This window comes from Diadema antillarum, unplaced genomic scaffold (genome assembly GCF_040938485.1).
Source record: "Diadema antillarum isolate AM-2024a unplaced genomic scaffold, OU_Dant_1.0 seq00000857_RagTag, whole genome shotgun sequence".
NCBI lineage: Eukaryota > Metazoa > Echinodermata > Echinoidea > Diadematoida > Diadematidae > Diadema > Diadema antillarum.
The window spans coordinates 180,191-201,001 of NW_027271728.1; positions in this window are offsets into that span (position 1 = coordinate 180,191).

The following is a 20,811-nucleotide window of genomic DNA, read 5'->3' on the forward strand; positions in this document are numbered from 1 at the left end:
AAACAAAATAAACCGTGAACCATTATAACAAAGGCATGAGTGGCTAGTTCATTAGAAGAGTCTTTCTTTACATGTGTTTCTAATTCCTGTAACTCATTGTTTATGTCACCAACATTAATGGAGCAAAGTGATTGTCCATTTGAGGTTGAATACACAAGCCCAGACTTTAGTTTCATCTCGTCACAGACAAGGGTCACACTTCTTTGCCAGTCTTTTTCTACATTCATTTCCTCCAACATTTGCTTTATGATATCACGATGTACACCTGTCTTTGGCGTTTAGCACAAAAGTCACGGATTTGTGATCAGTGAACAGGATGAATGGCCGGCCCTCCAGTAGATGCCGGAAATGTCGGATACCGAGATAAGCCGCCAAAGGTTCTCGGCCAAATGTGCTACTCTCACGATCTTGTAATCTCTTGGAGAAGAAAGCCAACGGTTGCCATTCGCTACCCACGAGCTGATGAACGACCCCGCCGACGCCAACATCAGATGCGTCAACTGAAAGGCTGAGTGGCGTATCCGATTGAGGATAAGCGAGAAGAGTGGCGTTTACCTATTCGTCCTTAGCTTTGTTGAACGCTGAAAGTTTGCAATCATTCAACTCGATGGATTGATGTTTCTTCTTCCGCTTTTTGAGAAGATCAGTGAGAGGCTGAAGTGTATCGGCACAAAGGGGAATGAACCTCCGTTAGAAGTTAATCAGCCCAAGAAATTCTCTGAGTTTGCGAAGAGAAATTGTGCCAGGAAATCGCGGACGTGTTGTATCTTCTCGTCCAATGGTCGGATCCCGTGGTCGTCGACCACGTGGCCGAGGAAAGTAAGCGACGAAGCGCCGAACACACACTAGTGTAGATTAATGACAATGCCGTATGATTGTAGCGCGATGCAGCGATGTAAACGTGACAAAGATCGCGGTAAATGTAGCAATAAGAAATCCACTGATGGATTGTAGGAATTGAAGAGATGGATTGTAGAAATTGAAGAGAAGGCGAGTCACGGTGTAGAATGCAGTGAAGCTCGATGTATAAAATCCGATACTATTGCTCTGACTTGAAGTCGGGCTGTTTCAACTTTCAAAACAGTTTGCATTACGCAGTCATAAATTTCCCCACTGTAAAGGGTAGATGTGGGGAAAAAAATGCTACAGCTTCTTTCAGTAAACAAAATAAACCGCGAACCATTATAACAAAGGCATGAGTGGCTAGTTCATTAGAAGAGTCTTTCTTTACATGTGTTTCTAATTCCTGTAATTCATTGTTTATGTCACCAACATTAATGAAGCAAAGTAATTGTCCATTTGAGGTTGAATACACTAGCCCAGACTTTAGTTTCGTCTCGTCACAGACAATGGTCACATTTCTTTGCCAGTCTTTTTCTACTGCAATTATTCATTTCCTCCAACATTTGCTGTATGATATCACGATGTACACCTGTCTTGGCATCAGTGACATGTCTGTATCTGTGGAGTGTACCAATCACTGGTAAAATCATGAAACCGCTGTCTTTTATCAGTTTATATGCTGCAGGGGATTTACTGTGAATTGCAAAACCCCAGCGAATGATAGGTGGGTGCCATCGAATTTGCTTCCTGTCAGTGTGTTTAAGGGCTTTCATTTGTTCCTGCCATAAAAGTTGTTGTGGCTAGTCATTCTCTTGTAGTTTTTCAATTTCATCTGAAGCTTGCTCTACAACTTTTTTCAATACAGTTTACTAAATTGTCTTTCAATACAACACTCATGTTCAAATATTTGTTGTACTTTGTCCTTAAAGTCTTTTTTGTTACTGCTTCACCTTTACATGATCTTTCTGCCTTTAAAGTTTTTGTCACTCTTGATTAATTGTCTCTTCTTTGCAAAAACTTGATAATGTCATCGTTTTCCCAGTGGCATGAAGTCCAACCAATCTGCAACTGTTGGATACCAGTTCATTCTGGTACTCCGTAAATGTTGGTCACTCCTTGATAGCTGCTAGCATTCCCTCCTTGAAGATGTTGTAGTTGCTAAGAATGGGGAACATCAAAGTGAGGAATCATGCATGAAATGCATGTAATACAGAAATTCAGCCGAGTATCGATTCTCTTTTGCTAATAATGCTGGATGCCAAAAAACCTATTTCTGGGCTTTCAATGAATCCCAGATACGGAATCATCTTTGCTCCAGTGGCAAAAGTCATTAGATCCTCCAGATGATGTAAGATACAATTTTGTTTACCACAATCTTTTGCAAGAATCTTCAAAACCAATGGCCTTGAACTCAGCTTGCCCATCAAGGTATGCTCCCTCTTCTACTTGGCATGCTCCCTCTTCTACTTGGCAGGCCACTGCACCACTACTACACCGAACATCCACCTAAATGTGACCTTCCTCCTCAAAAACTACCAGTTAAGTCACAAATCTGACAAAGCAAATACAGAAGGAAAGACCATATAATTATGTAGATCTCAGGGATTGAATTTAGTTTAACCTGACCCTTACCAAACTGAAGGCCTTCGCTAAGTAGTTGTGAAGCAGTCAAAACTCTCTATTTGCAACGGGCATTTATCGATAGCATTCATATTGTAAGCCTTTGAAGGGTTATAAGCATTCGGTAAGCCTTCCCACAGCCAAGTTGATATGGAATTTAGGAGATTTGAGAAAGAACTTTAAATCCAGTTTCTACGAAACGTGCACTTTTCACAAGAGCGTTGAATTGGGCTTGATCCTGTCGTCGTAATGAAATGTATGTGATAAAACACATCATTTGCATTACCTTCTTTCAATTCCTTACCATCACCGTTGGTAGAATGTACGAACATGCCAAATAATGAGATCACAAAATCTGGAAAATCACATGATCCAACTGCAGTTTGATATTATCTGGCACAAGAGCCCAGTCTGGTTTACCCTTTTGCAGTGAGTGGAGAAAAACTGTTGGGAAATTATGTGATCAATGAAGAATCTTACTTCATACGTCGGCATTGAGGGAAGACACTGGTTAATAATTAGTTTGCCCTTTTTAAGAAAGAAGGCAAGAGGGGTGGAGATGGCAGCCATGAGAGTATACCTTGCTTTATTTTGTTATTAATATTTGTAGCAAGAAAAATATGGCAAATATTGCACCTATGAACTGATTTCCTTGAAAACTTATTTTGTTTGTGCGTTTACTGTTTTTTGTTTTTGTTTTTTTAACTGCAAGAGCAAAAAGCAATTTAGGAACATGAAAATGAGTGAGGAACCAATATCTGAAGAAGTTGCCCACCAAGATGACCTTTGTGTGTATGAGAATACTAGAATTAAAGTTCTCATCCATGCCATAAACAAACTCATACAGTTTGTGAAATGTGCATGTGCCAAGTAGTTACATACATGTAGGCGGACATAATGTATGTCGAGCTCTAAATTGTGACAGCAAATATTAATTTTCTACAGGTTTTCATATCTTGGAAGATTGTGGTATTCATGCTGAGATGGTAGTTGATTCTGAGCTTGTGGTTGTTGGCGTTGGTCCTGTAGTTGTTGGTGCTGGAGCTGTGATTGATGGTGAAGGTGCTGTGGCCGTGCGGGTGTTGTTGCCATGAATGCTGGTCCTGAAGGTCCGGATTCTGGGGGAACGCAGTGTGATGATTGCGTGTGTTAGTTAGAACTGCCTTCATCATATGGAACTGCTGATCCCTCTCTGTCTGCCGTGCTCGTTCCTTTTGTTCTCTCTCCTCCCTCTTTGCTTGCATATTTTCCCGGTCTGCGTTAAGGATGTCCATCATCAACTGCAACTACATGTAGATGCAAAGATGCATTATTAGAAGTAAAGGAAATGATTGCATCAGTAAATGCTGAAGATACATGTCAACCGATGAATGAGTCGTGTGATGGACTGATGGTACCTTTGTTATAAAGAGTGTAACACCTACAGTTATACATGCCTCACATTTTCAAAGTCTGTGCCCTAATAAATCATTCAAAGAAGTCCTAGGAATTAGCTCTCGAAAAAAAAAATATTATATATAATATAGCTTCATTTCAAGACAGTACATATAAAGAATAACTTGAGTGATATTTCACAATTATGATGTCTGCACGAACACCCAATATGGCACCACAGTCACTGTGATGCTTATGTTGTTGGCTCATGCATTTGAAACTAGTGCACTTTGCAGTTTTAAAATTAACTTGCAGCAGGCCAAAACTTGACGATATATTCATGAAAATCATAGCTTCATTTAGATATTTTATGGGGTAATGCTTAGCAGATCACTAAAAAATAGGTGGAAAAATATACACCTGTAGTCAGAAATATCTAACATCCAAAAGTCATAGATCAATTATGCATATCCTGATACATCAACAAAGAACATTTTTTTATGTCACTCGGCTTCATTTTATTGAAAGAGGGGAAAAAGAAAGAAAAAATACCTTTTCTTGCACTTAATCAGCGTTGCTGTAGCTGCCTCGATGGAAGCCGTAATCTCAGCTACAGTGTTGTTGGCATGTTGAGCTTCCAAGGAGACTTGTGAAAGCACTACAACCACGTCAAGCATGAAGTGGGCAAACTTCATGAGATCATGTCGCCGCAGTTGCTTGAGAAATTGCTCCATATCAAACTCAAAGTCTGATCGAGACAGAGTCACTATCATCACACCTGTGTTGATGCTCTCACCGTCAACACCAGCTTGAGCCACAAACACTGGCTCAGTAGATGGCCTGGGCCCAAGGATGCCATCAAGCTCCTCAATCCAAGTGCCTGTCTTTCTTTCTACTCCACTCCTCTTGTTATGGTCTTTAATATCCTTATACCGCTTCCACAAGTATTTCATCCTCTTGGTCACTGCGTCTGCTGTCCGCAGTATCCCTTGTTGTTTCAGCGCCTCACTTATCTCAATGTGGGCAGCTGCTCTCTTAGGGCCATCAAGCATGGCCCTAATTCATTAATCTAATTCAATTATTTCCAGAATTAACAGTAAACTGTGTAAGCACAATGTTCACTATCATAAAGAACATCTTCAAATCATTTTGAGACCATCACTTGCCCCTGAACAACAAACAATATGCTTATTCACTACTGCCCAAGGGAGGTCACTCAGTAGTTACGTTCAGACGGGAGCCCTTAACCTCGAAGTTAGGAAACTTCGAGGTTAGAGCTTGTAGTTAGGGACCGTGAAGACGCACTCGTAGTTAGCAAACCTCGAGGTTTGCTCGATGTTTCGAACCACGAGAAATCTTATGGTTAGCGCTCTAACCACGAGCCGCGGGGGGTCCCCACTCGTAGTTAAGCACCGTGTGGACACAAAACACAACGAACTCGAAGTTAAGAGTGACCTCGCCGTAAACTCCAGCCCCCACAATTTCCCTCTGCTTCCGGGTCAACCTCCCAAACGTACACCACAAATGCACTACACGTGAAAAACCTATGACGCACGACACAACATCATCTTTTCTTCCCATGCGCTTGATCTCTGAAACTGAACACTTCGAACTCGCTACTGTATTCTATATTCTTCTCCGACGCAAAAAAAAAAAAATGTTTTCGACGAATATCTTCATAAAGGCATAAAGTCATCAGTGCAGTGCTATCTTTGCATACCATGACAGAGAAAAAGAGTACCTGTAAGCGAGTCCGACAGGGTTCGACTAAAGAATGAGTTAATAGACGCCTTGTTAGCAGTGTGGGCTGAAACTTCCGGTTTTGTGGCTTTAACATCGAGTGGGACCCACTCGTAGTTACGGGGGGGGGGGGGGGGGGGGGGCAGAAGCTTAACTGAAACCTCGAGGTTGAGATTCGTCGTGTGGACACACGTCGTCGTAGTTAGGGGGCAAGAGCTAAACCTCGAGGTTAGGAAACCTCGAGGTTAGGGCCTGCCGTCTGAACGTAACTAGTAATTGGAAGAGCCCTGACAAAATCATGACTGTCCCAGAATAAGAGATCATCTTCAATTCTAGATTGTTTTTTTTTTTCTTCCTGGGAATAGTTAGTGTAATTTCTCAACATCACTTTCCATTAGGTTGAGTAGTTCCATTGGCTTCTGAAGTTCTTCTTGCCTGTTCGTATTCAGTGAGTAAGCAGCATCCCCAAATAGTAAGTTCCGATTGACTTCAAGAACACTGATAAATCTGTTGATTTCATCTGCCTTTTTATCAAGGTTGTCTGAATGGTAAGGTATGTTGCCTAAGTGATCTTGCAAGCCTTCTTTATCTGGTAGAAAATGCCCTCTTTCAAACTGGGATTTCAACTCTTTGTATGGCTATCACTGGTGTATTCTCTTACATACTGTCACTAAAGATTTATAGAAATGTGTGTGATAAAACACATCATTTGCATTGCCTTCTTTCAATTCCTTACCATCACCATGGGTAGAATGTACAAACATGCCAAATAATTTGTTGGCAAAATCTGGAAAATCATACGATCCAAATGCAGTTCGATATTGTCCCGCATGAGAGTCCAGTCTGGTTTATTAATTCATCCTCTCACAGTGAGTGGAGAAAAACTGTTAGGAAATTATGTGATCAATGAAGAATCTTACTTCATACGTTGGCATTGAGGTGAGACATTGGTTGATAATTAGTTTGCCCTATTCAAGAATGAAGGTGAGAGGGGTGGAGATGGCAGCCATCATCCTAGCAGAAAAGTGAGAATAAGAGGAAAGGATAGGAATCGACAATTTGTGTTGGCAACTGGGAACTCTGCAGTTGTCCTATTGAGCACAAATCTGCAGAGTCAATATCATGCTTGATTCCAAAAAGTTCAGGTAAGAAAAACATTTCATCAGGTGTTCCACTTTCAAACTCTGACTTCTTGGTGAATGGTTGATTTATTTTGTGAACAATGTTAATTTGATACAACATAGAATAAGAACATTGAATAAAATAACAAAAAAAAATTGGAACACACCTCACACAATTCATTAATATACCTCCTGATTATAATCATTACATGCTCATGAATGGAATATTGAGAGAGTAAAAGCAAATTTCAAATTTCAAGAAGAAAATTTAGAGACAGGACTTGGAGTAAAACAATTTTGAAAGAATGATTGATTGTATGAAAGAGATAGACTCTAGAGAGGGAAAACATGAAAAATTATGCTCTTGTAGATTTTTGCTCTGTCTGTTGAAACCAGAATTTATGAGATTAAATGGTGAAGTTTTCAACAGATGAGGAACATCACAAAAAAGTATATTTTTCTGTTAGTGTCAGAAGGATTCATTGTTTAATGTCCAACACATCTCAATGCTCCATGCACATTTTGTAAGATTTTCGATTGCATGATGTGCCATCCGATGCTATTGCTCTGACTTTCAGTCCAGCTGTTTCAACTTTCTAAACAGTTTGCATTACGCAGTCATAAATTTCCCCACTTTAAGTGTAAAGGGTAGATGTGGGAAAAAAAAAATGCCACAGCTACTTTCAGTGAACAAAATAAACCGTGAACCATTATAACAAAGGCATGAGTGGCTAGTTCATTAGAAGAGTCTTTCTTTACATGTGTTTCAAATTCCTGTAATTCATTGTTTATGTCACCAACATTAATGAAGCAAAGTAATTGTCCATTTGAGGTTGAATACACTAGCCCAGACTTCAGTTTCATCTCGTCACAGACAAGGGTCACATTTCTTTGCCAGTCTTTTTCTACATTCATTTCCTCCAACATTTGCTTTATGATATCACGATCACCTGTCTTTGGCATTTAGCGCAAAAGTCGGGGGTTTGTGATCAGTGAACAGGATGAATGACCGCCCCTCCAGTAGATGCCGGAAATGTCGGATACGGAGATAAGCCGCCAAAGATTCTCGACCAAATGTGCTACTCTCACGATCTTGTAATCTCTTGGAGAAGAAAGCCAGCGGTTGCCATTCGTTACCCATGAGCTGATGAACGACCCCGCCGACGCCAACATCAGATGCGTCAACTGAAAGGCTGAGTGGCGTATCCGATTGAGGATGAGCGAGAAGAGTGGCGTTTACCAATTCGTCCTTGGCTTTGTTGAATGCTGAAAGTTCGCAGTCATTCAACTCGATGGATATGATGTTTCTTCTTCCGGTTTTTGAGAAGATCAGTGAGAGGCTGAAGGGTATCGGCACAATGGGGAATGAACCTCCGATAGAAGTTAATCAGCCCAAGAAATTCTCTGAGTTTGCGAAGAGAAGTTGGTGCCGGGAAATCGCGGATGTGTTGTACCTTCTCGTCCAATGGTCGGATCCCGTGGTCGTCGACCACGTGGCCGAGGAAAGTAAGCGACGAAGCACCGAACACACACTTGAGTGGATTAATGACAATGCCGTATGATTGTAGCGCGATGCAGCGATGTAAACGTGACAAAGATCGCGGTAAATGTAGCAATAAGAAATCCACTGATGGATTGTAGGAATTGAAGAGATGGATTGTAGAAATTGAAGAGAAGGCGAGTCACGGTGTAGAATGCAGCGAAGCTCGATGTATAAAATCCGATACTATTGCTCTGACTTGAAGTCGGGCTGTTTCAACTTTCAAAACAGTTTGCATTACGCAGTCATAAATTTCCCCACTGTAAAGGGTAGATGTGGGGAAAAAAATGCTACAGCTTCTTTCAGTAAACAAAATAAACCGCGAACCATTATAACAAAGGCATGAGTGGCTAGTTCATTAGAAGAGTCTTTCTTTACATGTGTTTCTAATTCCTGTAATTCATTGTTTATGTCACCAACATTAATGAAGCAAAGTAATTGTCCATTTGAGGTTGAATACACTAGCCCAGACTTTAGTTTCATCTCGTCACAGACAAGGGTCACATTTCTTTGCCAGCCTTTTTCTACTGCAATTATTCATTTCCTCCAACATTTGCTGTATGATATCACGATGTACACCAGGTCCTGTCTTGGCATCAGTGAAATGTGTGTATCTGTGGAGTGTACCGATCACTGGTAAAATCATGGAACCGCTGTCTTTTATCAGTTTATATGCTGCAGGGGAGTTACTGTGAATTGCAAAAGCCCATCGAATGACATTTGGGTGCCATCGAATTTGCTTCCTGTCAGTGTGTTTGAGGGCTTTCATTTGTTCCGCCATAAAAATTGTTGTGGCTAGTCATTCTCTTGTAGTTTTTCAATTTCATCTGAAGCTTGCTCTACAACGTTTTTCAATACATTTTATTGAATTGTCTTTCAATGCAACACTCAAATATTTGTTGTACTTTGTCCTTAAAGTCTTTTTTGTTGCTGCTTCACTTTTACATGATCTTTCTGTCTTTAAAGTTTTTGTCACTCTTGATTTTCTTTGCAAAAACTTGATAATGTCATCGTTTTCCCAGTGGCATGAAGTCCAACCAATCTGCAACTGTTGGACACCAGTTCATTCTAGTGCTCCGTAAATGTTGGTCACTCCTTGATAGCTGCTAGCATTCGCTACTTGAAGATGTTGTAGTTGCTGAGAAAGGGGAACATCAAAGTGTCAGTAGGATTCATTGTGTAATGTCCAACACCATCTCCATGCTCCATGCACATTTTGTAAGATTTTTTATTGCATGATGCGCTATCCGATACTCTTGCTCTGACTGTTTCAACTTTCAAAACAGTTTGCATTACGCAGTCATAAATTTCCCCACTGTAAAGGGTAGATGTGGGAAAAAAAATGCTACAGCTTCTTTCAGTAAACAAAATAAACCGTGAACCATTATAACAAAGGCATGAGTGGCTAGTTCATTAGAAGAGTCTTTCTTTACATGTGATTCTAATTCCTGTAATTCATTGTTTATGTCACCAACATTAATGGAGCAAAGTAATTGTCCATTTGAGGTTGAATACACTAGCCCAGACTTCAGTTTCATCTCGTCACAGACAATGGTCACATTTCTTTGCCAGTCTTTTTCTACTGCAATTATTCATTCGCAGTCACACGGGCCTGGTCTGGCACCGTGTCTTTAATCACAGGGGCCTGGGCTGGCACTGGTTCATTTTCTTGGGCCTGAATGGGCTCAGAAGCCTCCGTAGGGGGGCGAGATTGGGCTATCGCCTGTACATTTACAAGCCAGTCTCAGATCCTCCTCATCTTCGGGCGTGCCCTGATGGTATTCTTCTGGGTGGGACTTCCGCTCGTGCTGACGTCGACCCGCGAAAGATTTGAATTTGTTGGAGCGAATCGGACAAATGGATTTGTTTAGAGGGTATTTTAAACCAAAAACTAATTAAAGTAACTACTATACCTGTCAGGAGATTCCATATTTGAAAGGCACTGCTGTTAGTTAGATAGTCCAGACTCTGCAGCATGTTCTGGGGGATTTCATCCCTGAAAATAACCCTCTTGCCATTAGGGCGAACACATCGCTGGCGAGTTTTGCTTGTTCTTTTTTAATGCCCTGTTCATTGTTCACTGGGCCAAGATCACTTCAGCGAATGAGCTTTCCACTTGAGGTGAAAAATAGACGACTTTTTAATTTCATTTCATCCATGATGACACATATATGTCGCTTAAATTCAGGCAGGTCTGTCACTTCATGTTGGCTCATTATGTGCTCAACAAACTGGGTATTGTTTCAGGGTTTTACATCAGTGAAGTGAGAATAACTGAATAATGTATTCTCATGGGGAAGCTGTAGAAAGCCAGAATTTCTTAAAAGATTGTACGCAGATGTGGACTTTGCATGGAGGGCGACGCACATCCTAGGTACAGAGGGATGCCATCTCATCCCTCTAGAAGATATTTTGGCAGCCTTTGCCTGCTGCTCCCACATGATCCTCTGAGCAGACCACTCTGGAAGTGAATTCACGAATGATTCTTCCCTTTTTAGTACATCTCGAAAGATATCATCCTGCTCTGCTGGTATCTCTTATTCCTTCTTTTTCAACGATCTTTGATATTTTTGTTTCAACTTTTCTATCTTTCTTTTATCGTCTTGAGTGGTTATTGTCGATGTAGTTAGATGCTGTTGGAGTGTTTCCCTTGATAGGTGTGCATATGGAACGGGCAGTGATGACGGCGTTGTGAAAGACTTTGTATATGAGGCCGCAAGTGTGCTCCGATATATTCTGCAGTTTGATGTAGTTTGACTTTTGCAGGAGTTTTGGCCACATCATTCCGTCCTTCAGATGCATTCAAAGTCATGGGACGACCGTCATCGTCAGGGGGGTAAAACTTCCACGATATATGGGCTCGTGTAGGCGTAAGAGACTCAAAAGAAAAGGAAAGAAAGTAAAAAGAAGAAGAGTCATCCAATTAGTGACGCGCGCAGCCAGGGGAACGAGAATACTGTTCCGTCCCCTCCGGGAAGGATGTTGCCGCACCTGGATCCTTGGCGTCCAGAATATCTCTGCATGTGCGGCCCCTATCCTTCTTCCAACTCAGCTGGGTCTGTCGGTACTTCCATCGGGATTTTCTTTTCTTTGTCCCGCCCTGCTGGTCGGCCCGAAGGGCTGCAGGGCGGTGTGGTGAGGTGGCGCTTGGGAGCCACTCCTCCGGCTTACCCATCAAGAGGTCCTGAGCTCCCTCTGGGGAGGGGATCCGAAGGCCCAACTCCCCAGAGATCCTCACAAAGGCTTCTTTAGGGGTCACCAGTGGAGCGGTCCCCTCGCTCGAAGCTTACGTTGGGCCTGAGCTGTCATCCGTATCGGCCAGGACCGCAGCGGCGGCCTCGACTGATGTCTCCACGGAAGAATTAGGGGGGGCCAGAAGTTTTTTTCCGTGGCTTGCTCGAGCCCTGGTTTGGCAGGGTTTGCTCCCACATCCGAAGCCCTTTTGCATCTCATTTCCATGAGGAGGGCTGAGTATCTGGCATTTTTGCGCTGCATGCCTTTTATAGATTCAATTGCCCGGTGCGGCAACACTTTTGATATAACTTGATTCAAATTGTATACTGTAGAAGCCGGTGCGGAGATCTCCGCACTCGCTGCCAGTCTCAGCTCCTCCTCATCTTCGGGTGTGCCCTGATGGCATCAGCCACGCCCGAATGGTATTCTTCTGGGTGGGACTTCCGCTCGTGCTGACGTCGACCCGCAAAAGATTTGAATTTCTTGGAGCAAATCGGACAAATGGATTTGTTTAGAGGGTATTTTAAACCAAAAACTAATTAAAGTAACTACTATACCTGTCAGGAGATTCCAAATTTGAAAGGCACTGCTGTTAGTTAGATAGTCCAGACTCTGCATCATGTTCTGGGGGATTTCATCCCTGAAAATAACCCTCTTGCCACCAGGGCGAACACATGGCTGGTGAGTTTTGCTTGTTCTTTTGTAATGCCCTGTTCATTGTTCACTGGGCCAATATCACTTAAGCCAATGAGCTTTCCACTTGAGGTGAAAAAGGCGATACGAGACTCAAAAGAAAAGGAAAGGAAGTAAAAAGAAGAAGAGTCATCCAATTAGTGACGCGTGCAGCCAGGGGAACGAGAATATTGTTCCATCCCCTACATCAAGCGCACTTATACCATGAAATGTCCATAAACCATGGTCTAAATCTAAACCACCTTTTGAGAATATGGGCCAATGAGTCTACTGTCTAGTGTCTAGATACTCAATAACATGAGAAATAATATCAAAGCAACTAAAACTTACTGTAGATACATGTTTTTCAGTCCAATGTGTGTCAGTCTTAGCAGGCTGGTCTTCACCTGGAATCTGCCCCAGTCCATCTCCATCCCGGCTCCCATTATCTAGGCACGCTACTTGACTGTGAATGATACACAAACAGAGTACAATATCATCAAATGTTACCTTCTTACCAAACGTTGAAATTGATGTAGCTATTTTGACATCTTCTCGTATTCCCAAATCATCACACATAGGTCTATCACTCACAGACACATTCACAGTCGAACTCATACTTACCTCAGCATCCAATGCGTACATGCTTTTAGCTTGATCTTGTGCCATCCCGCAAGATTTTGCTTCTTTTTGCGTCTCTGAAACACGAAGACCGTCAATGAGTGGGAAAGCAAATGAAATGCAAGGTTCAATATCGGAGGATGATTGAATAGTAATGTTACAGCAATCGTGATTGAAACGTCAGTATGGAGATGTATTCGCACCACGGTGTAACAAGCAAGTGATTACAATAGTGCAGTATGGGTGGTGAGGGTCATGACCGGAAGTTTGCACGAAAAGGGACGCGGAGACGCGGATGATCAATCAATTTTTTTTTCCCATCGGTTCTATAGGCTAAGTTTAACTTTATCCTAAATTATGTCAAACATTCAAGGACTGTGGAAACAGCGTGATGGGGGAGGGGTATTCGGGCACATGCACAATCTGATCATGCACATGCAAGCTTCTCGAGTTTAAGCAATGTACATTGTTATTGGAGACATTGCAATGATGGGGGTTTGTGATTAACAGATTTGGGTGTAATTTCCGATCAATTATGTGAAGAAAATGCAATGTACTAGACATGACAGGGCTAGGTATGGGCTCCCTCCAACCATTTCCATGGCCCTTACATGCATTAAAGAGAGAAAAAAAAATAACAAACAGAAAAAAAAAAACAAATGTGAAAGCATGTATGATTTTCTTTTTCATTGTTCAACATTCTTTGATGGTGATGTAGTGTGGTACATAATACACAATCATAACTCTTATGCTCTGACACTACTAAGAAATATCAAGTATAGGCCTTCACAGTTTTATATGCTATCAATATTTACTATATATTAGTTGATAGTTATGCTATCAATATTTGTCTTTTTATGAGTGAATAACATATATTTCGTTTTTTTACTATTCAAAACTAATCTGTTATTAACCAACCATTTATTCAGTTTTCTCAATTCTTCATTGAATGAGTCAATTAAAACCGTTATATCATTATTTGACATGAAAACGCTGGTGTCGCCGGCAAAAAGTATGAAACTCAATAACTGAGATGAATCACAAATATCATTAATGTATATCAAAAATAATAACGGTCCCAATATTGAACCTTGAGGCACTGCACAATGAATAGGTTTATATTAGATAAAGAACAGTGATTATCCACAGATACAAACTGATATCGATTAGACAGATAATTCTCAAACAAATGCCATAAATTCCCGGGTATTCCATAATCGTATAATTTACTTAACAAAATTGAATGATCTAACGTATCAAATGCTTTACTTAAATTAAGAAATAATCCAACAAAATGTTCTTTATTATCTAAAGCTAAAGTAGCTTTATGAATGAAATCTAGAAGGGCCATTGATGCGGAGTGGCCCTACCTGAAACCGTATAATATCTGACAATATTGCACGAAGACAAAAAATCATATAATTTGTTATAAAGACATTTCTCAAAAATCTTAGAAAACCATGACAATACAGAAATCGGGTGATATCTAACTTTCCCACCCTTATGTACTGGAACGACCTTTGCTAATTTTAGTCTATCAGGAAAAACACAATTTTTTTAGACACACAAGCGTTAGAAATAGATGAAAGTGGCGAGGCAATAAGATGAATGATTCGTTTAACAACATTGATGTCAATACCGTCATATCCTGCACTCGTTCCACTCTTGAAATCACACACAACATCAATAATCACCTTTAATACTGGTTATGGGAGTAAAATACGCAGTTCGTTTATTTACATTCAGCTGCCGTTCATAAACACTGTTAAAATATTGCACGTCATTAGTGAGATTAAAACTGATATTAACAAAATAATCATTGAATATATTATTGACCATATCATATTTATCTACAACAATATCACCATTTGAAATAATACTTTCAATACAAACTTTGTTAGACTTATTACCCAGTTTCTCTTCTCTCCCCTAGTGGAGGCTCCATCCTTTCTTTTCCTCCATCCCCACCTGTTCTCCTTGTTTCCCCTTCTATTTCCACTCCTTCCACCTCTCCTGTTCCCTGTCTTACCTCCTCTCCTGTTCCCTGTCTTACCTCCTCTCCTTACTCCCTTTCTCCCTCTTCTCTTTTTCCATCCCCCACTCTACCAGATCTGGCACTTGGAAATTGAAAGAGCGTTCGTAGGAACGCCCTTAATTTCTCTACGCCACTTCCTCTTTTAGTTTTTTTGAGCCTCCGCTCTTGATCGGCCAACCTCGCTATCTTCAAACAAAGGCAGGGCTTGTCTATCTGAGCAATGTTTACATGAAACAATGTTTGCATTAGATTGAATATTATGTTGACTTGATACTTACACCTTCTTGTCCATTTGTACAATTCTAAAACGACACCGTTAACCAAAAGTGCACCCGTCAACTTTGTCCATTCGATTGGTCTGTCGTTTGCGAGAGCCATCAAGACATCGTCTCCTATCCCCAAATCATCACACATAGGTCTATCACTCACAGACACATTCACAGTCGAACTCATACTTACCTCAGCTTCCAATGTGTACATGCTTTTACCTTGATCTTGTGCAATCCCGCAAGATTTTGCTTCTTTTTGTGTCTTTGAAACACGAAGATTGTCAATGAGTGGGAAAGCAAATGAAATGTAAGCTACAATATCGGAGGATGATTGAATAGTAATGTTACAGCAATCGTGATTCAAACGTCAGTATATCAATAACTGAGATGAATCACAAATATCATTAATGTATATCAAAAATAATAACGGTCCCAATATTGAACCTTGAGGCACTGCACAATGAATAGGTTTATATTAGATAAAGAACAGTGATTATCCACAGATACAAACTGATATCGATTAGACAGATAATTCTCAAACAAATGCCATAAATTCCCGCGTATTCCATAATCGTATAATTTACTTAACAAAATTGAATGATCTAACGTATCAAATGCTTTACTTAAATCAAGAAATAATCCAACAAAGTATTCTTTATTATCTGAAGCTAAAGTAGCTTTATGAATGAAATCAAGAAGGGACATTGATGCGGAGTACCCCTACCTGAAACCGTATAATATCTGACAATATTGCACGAAGACAAAAAATCATATAATTTGTTATAAAGACATTTCTCAAAAATCTTAGAAAACAATGACAATACAGAAATCGGGCGATAGTTTGTTACATCATCAACTTTCCCACCCTTATGTACAGGAACGACCTTTGCTAATTTTAGTCTATCAGGAAAAACACAATTTTTTCTAGACACACAAGCGTTAAAAATAGATGAAAGTGGCGAGGCAATAAGATGAATGATTCGTTTAACAACATCGATGTCAATACCGTCATATCCTGCACTCGTTCCACTCTTGAAATCACACGCAATATCAATAATCACCTTTAATACTGGTTATGGGAGTAAAATACGCAGTTCGTTCATTTACATTCAGCTGCCGTTCATAAACACTGTTAAAATATTGCACGTCATTAGTGAGATTAAAACTGATATTAACAAAATAATCATTGAATATATTATTAACCATATCATTTTTATCTACAACAATATCACCATTTGAAATAATACTTTCAATACAAACTTTGGTAGACTTATTACCCAGTTTCTCTTCTCTCCCCCAGTGGAGGCTCCATCCTTTCTTTTCCTTCATCCCCACCTGTTCTCCTTGTTTCCCCTTCTATTTCCACTCCTTCCACCTCTCCTGTTCCCTGTCTTACCTCCTCTCCTTGCTCCCTTTCTCCATCTTCTCTTTCTCCATCCCTCACTCTACCAGATCTGGTACTGGGAAATTGAAAGAGCGTTCGTAGGAACGCCCTTAATTTCTCTACGCCACTTCCTCTTTTAGTTTTTTTGAGCCTCCGCTCTTGATCAGCCAACCTCGCTATCTTCAAACGAAGGCAGGGCTTGTCTATCTGAGCAATGTTTACATGAAACAATGCTTGCATTAGATTGAATATTATGTTGACTTGATACTTCCCCTTCTTGTCCATTTGTACAATTCTAAAACGACACCATTAACCAAAAGTGCACCCGTCAACTTCGTCCATTCGATTGGTCTGTCGTTTGCGAGAGCCATCAAGACATCGTCTCCTATCCCCAAATCATCACACATAGGTCTATCACTCACAGACACATTCACAGTCGAACTCATACTTATCTCAGCTTCCAATGTGTACATGCTTTTACCTTGATCTTGTGCAATCCCGCAAGATTTTGCTTCTTTTTGTGTCTTTGAAACACGAAGATTGTCAATGAGTGGGAAAGCAAATGAAATGTAAGCTACAATATCGGAGGATCATTGAATAGTAATGTTACAGCAATCGTGATTCAAACGTCAGTATATCAATAACTGAGATGAATCACAAATATCATTAATGTATATCAAAAATAATAACGGTCCCAATATTGAACCTTGAGGCACTGCACAATGAATAGGTTTATATTAGATAAAGAACAGTGATTATCCACAGATACAGACTGATATCGATTAGACAGATAATTCTCAAACAAATGCCATAAATTCCCGCGTATTCCATAATCGTATAATTTACTTAACAAAATTGAATGATCTAACGTATCAAATGCTTTACTTAAATCAAGAAATAATCCAACAAAGTATTCTTTATTATCTGAAGCTAAAGTAGCTTTATGAATGAAATCAAGAAGGGCCATTGATGCGGAGTACCCCTACCTGAAACCGTATAATATCTGACAATATTGCACGAAGACAAAAAATCATATAATTTGTTATAAAGACATTTCTCAAAAATCTTAGAAAACAATGACAATACAGAAATCGGGCGATAGTTTGTTACATCATCAACTTTCCCACCCTTATGTACAGGAACGACCTTTGCTAATTTTAGTCTATCAGGAAAAACACAATTTTTTCTAGACACACAAGCGTTAAAAATAGATGAAAGTGGCGAGGCAATAAGATGAATGATTCGTTTAACAACATCGATGTCAATACCGTCATATCCTGCACTCGTTCCACTCTTGAAATCACACGCAATATCAATAATCACCTTTAATACTGGTTATGGGAGTAAAATACGCAGTTCGTTCATTTACATTCAGCTGCCGTTCATAAACACTGTTAAAATATTGCACGTCATTAGTGAGATTAAAACTGATATTAACAAAATAATCATTGAATATATTATTAACCATATCATTTTTATCTACAACAATATCACCATTTGAAATAATACTTTCAATACAAACTTTGGTAGACTTATTACCCAGTTTCTCTTCTCTCCCCCAGTGGAGGCTCCATCCTTTCTTTTCCTTCATCCCCACCTGTTCTCCTTGTTTCCCCTTCTATTTCCACTCCTTCCACCTCTCCTGTTCCCTGTCTTACCTCCTCTCCTTGCTCCCTTTCTCCATCTTCTCTTTCTCCATCCCTCACTCTACCAGATCTGGTACTGGGAAATTGAAAGAGCGTTCGTAGGAACGCCCTTAATTTCTCTACGCCACTTCCTCTTTTAGTTTTTTTGAGCCTCCGCTCTTGATCAGCCAACCTCGCTATCTTCAAACGAAGGCAGGGCTTGTCTATCTGAGCAATGTTTACATGAAACAATGCTTGCATTAGATTGAATATTATGTTGACTTGATACTTCCCCTTCTTGTCCATTTGTACAATTCTAAAACGACACCATTAACCAAAAGTGCACCCGTCAACTTCGTCCATTCGATTGGTCTGTCGTTTGCGAGAGCCATCAAGACATCGTCTCCTATCCCCAAATCATCACACATAGGTCTATCACTCACAGACACATTCACAGTCGAACTCATACTTATCTCAGCTTCCAATGTGTACATGCTTTTACCTTGATCTTGTGCAATCCCGCAAGATTTTGCTTCTTTTTGTGTCTTTGAAACACGAAGATTGTCAATGAGTGGGAAAGCAAATGAAATGTAAGCTACAATATCGCAGGATGATTGAATAGTAATGTTACAGCAATCGTGATTCAAACGTCAGTATATCAATAACTGAGATGAATCACAAATATCATTAATGTATATCAAAAATAATAACGGTCCCAATATTGAACCTTGAGGCACTGCACAATGAATAGGTTTATATTAGATAAAGAACAGTGATTATCCACAGATACAGACTGATATCGATTAGACAGATAATTCTCAAACAAATGCCATAAATTCCCGCATATTCCATAATCGTATAATTTACTTAACAAAATTGAATGATCTAACGTATCAAATGCTTTACTTAAATCAAGAAATAATCCAACAAAGTATTCTTTATTATCTGAAGCTAAAGTAGCTTTATGAATGAAATCAAGAAGGGACATTGATGCGGAGTACCCCTACCTGAAACCGTATAATATCTGACAATATTGCACGAAGACAAAAAATCATATAATTTGTTATAAAGACATTTCTCAAAAATCTTAGAAAACAATGACAATACAGAAATCGGGCGATAGTTTGTTACATCATCAACTTTCCCACCCTTATGTAAAGGAACGACCTTTGCTAATTTTAGTCTATCAGGAAAAATACAATTTTTTCTAGACACACAAGCGTTAAAAATAGATGAAAGTGGCGAGGCAATAAGATGAATGATTCGTTTAACAACATCGATGTCAATACCGTCATATCCTGCACTCGTTCCACTCTTGAAATCACACGCAATATCAATAATCACCTTTAATACTGGTTATGGGAGTAAAATACGCAGTTCGTTCATTTACATTCAGCTGCCGTTCATAAACACTGTTAAAATATTGCACGTCATTAGTGAGATTAAAACTGATATTAACAAAATAATCATTGAATATATTATTAACCATATCATTTTTATCTACAACAATATCACCATTTGAAATAATACTTTCAATACAAACTTTGGTAGACTTATTACCCAGTTTCTCTTCTCTCCCCCAGTGGAGGCTCCATCCTTTCTTTTCCTTCATCCCCACCTGTTCTCCTTGTTTCCCCTTCTATTTCCACTCCTTCCACCTCTCCTGTTCCCTGTCTTACCTCCTCTCCTTGCTCCCTTTCTCCATCTTCTCTTTCTCCATCCCTCACTCTACCAGATCTGGTACTGGGAAATTGAAAGAGTGTTCGTAGGAACGCCCTTAATTTCTCTACGCCACTTCCTCTTTTAGTTTTTTTGAGCCTCCGCTCTTGATCAGCCAACCTCGCTATCTTCAAACGAAGGCAGGGCTTGTCTATCTGAGCAATGTTTACATGAAACAATGCTTGCATTAGATTGAATATTATGTTGACTTGATACTTCCCCTTCTTGTCCATTTGTACAATTCTAAAACGACACCATTAACCAAAAGTGCACCCGTCAACTTCGTCCATTCGATTGGTCTGTCGTTTGCGAGAGCCATCAAGACATCGTCTCCTATCCCCAAATCATCACACATAGGTCTATCACTCACAGACACATTCACAGTCGAACTCATACTTATCTCAGCTTCCAATGTGTACATGCTTTTACCTTGATCTTGTGCAATCCCGCAAGATTTTGCTTCTTTTTGTGTCTTTGAAACACGAAGATTGTCAATGAGTGGGAAAGCAAATGAAATGTAAGCTACAATATCGGAGGATGATTGAATAGTAATGTTACAGCAATCGTGATTCAAACGTCAGTATATCAATAACTGAGATGAATCACAAATATCATTAATGTATATCAAAAATAATAACGGTCCCAATATTGAACCTTGAGGCACTGCACAATGAATAGGTTTATATTAGATAAAGAACAGTGATTATCCACAGATACAGACTGATATCGATTAGACAGATAATTCTCAAACAAATGCCATAAATTCCCGCGTATTCCATAATCGTATAATTTACTTAACAAAATTGAATGATCTAACGTATCAAATGCTTTACTTAAATCAAGAAATAATCCAACAAAGTATTCTTTATTATCTGAAGCTAAAGTAGCTTTATGAATGAAATCAAGAAGGGACATTGATGCGGAGTACCCCTACCTGAAACCGTATAATATCTGACAATATTGCACGAAGACAAAAAATCATATAATTTGTTATAAAGACATTTCTCAAAAATC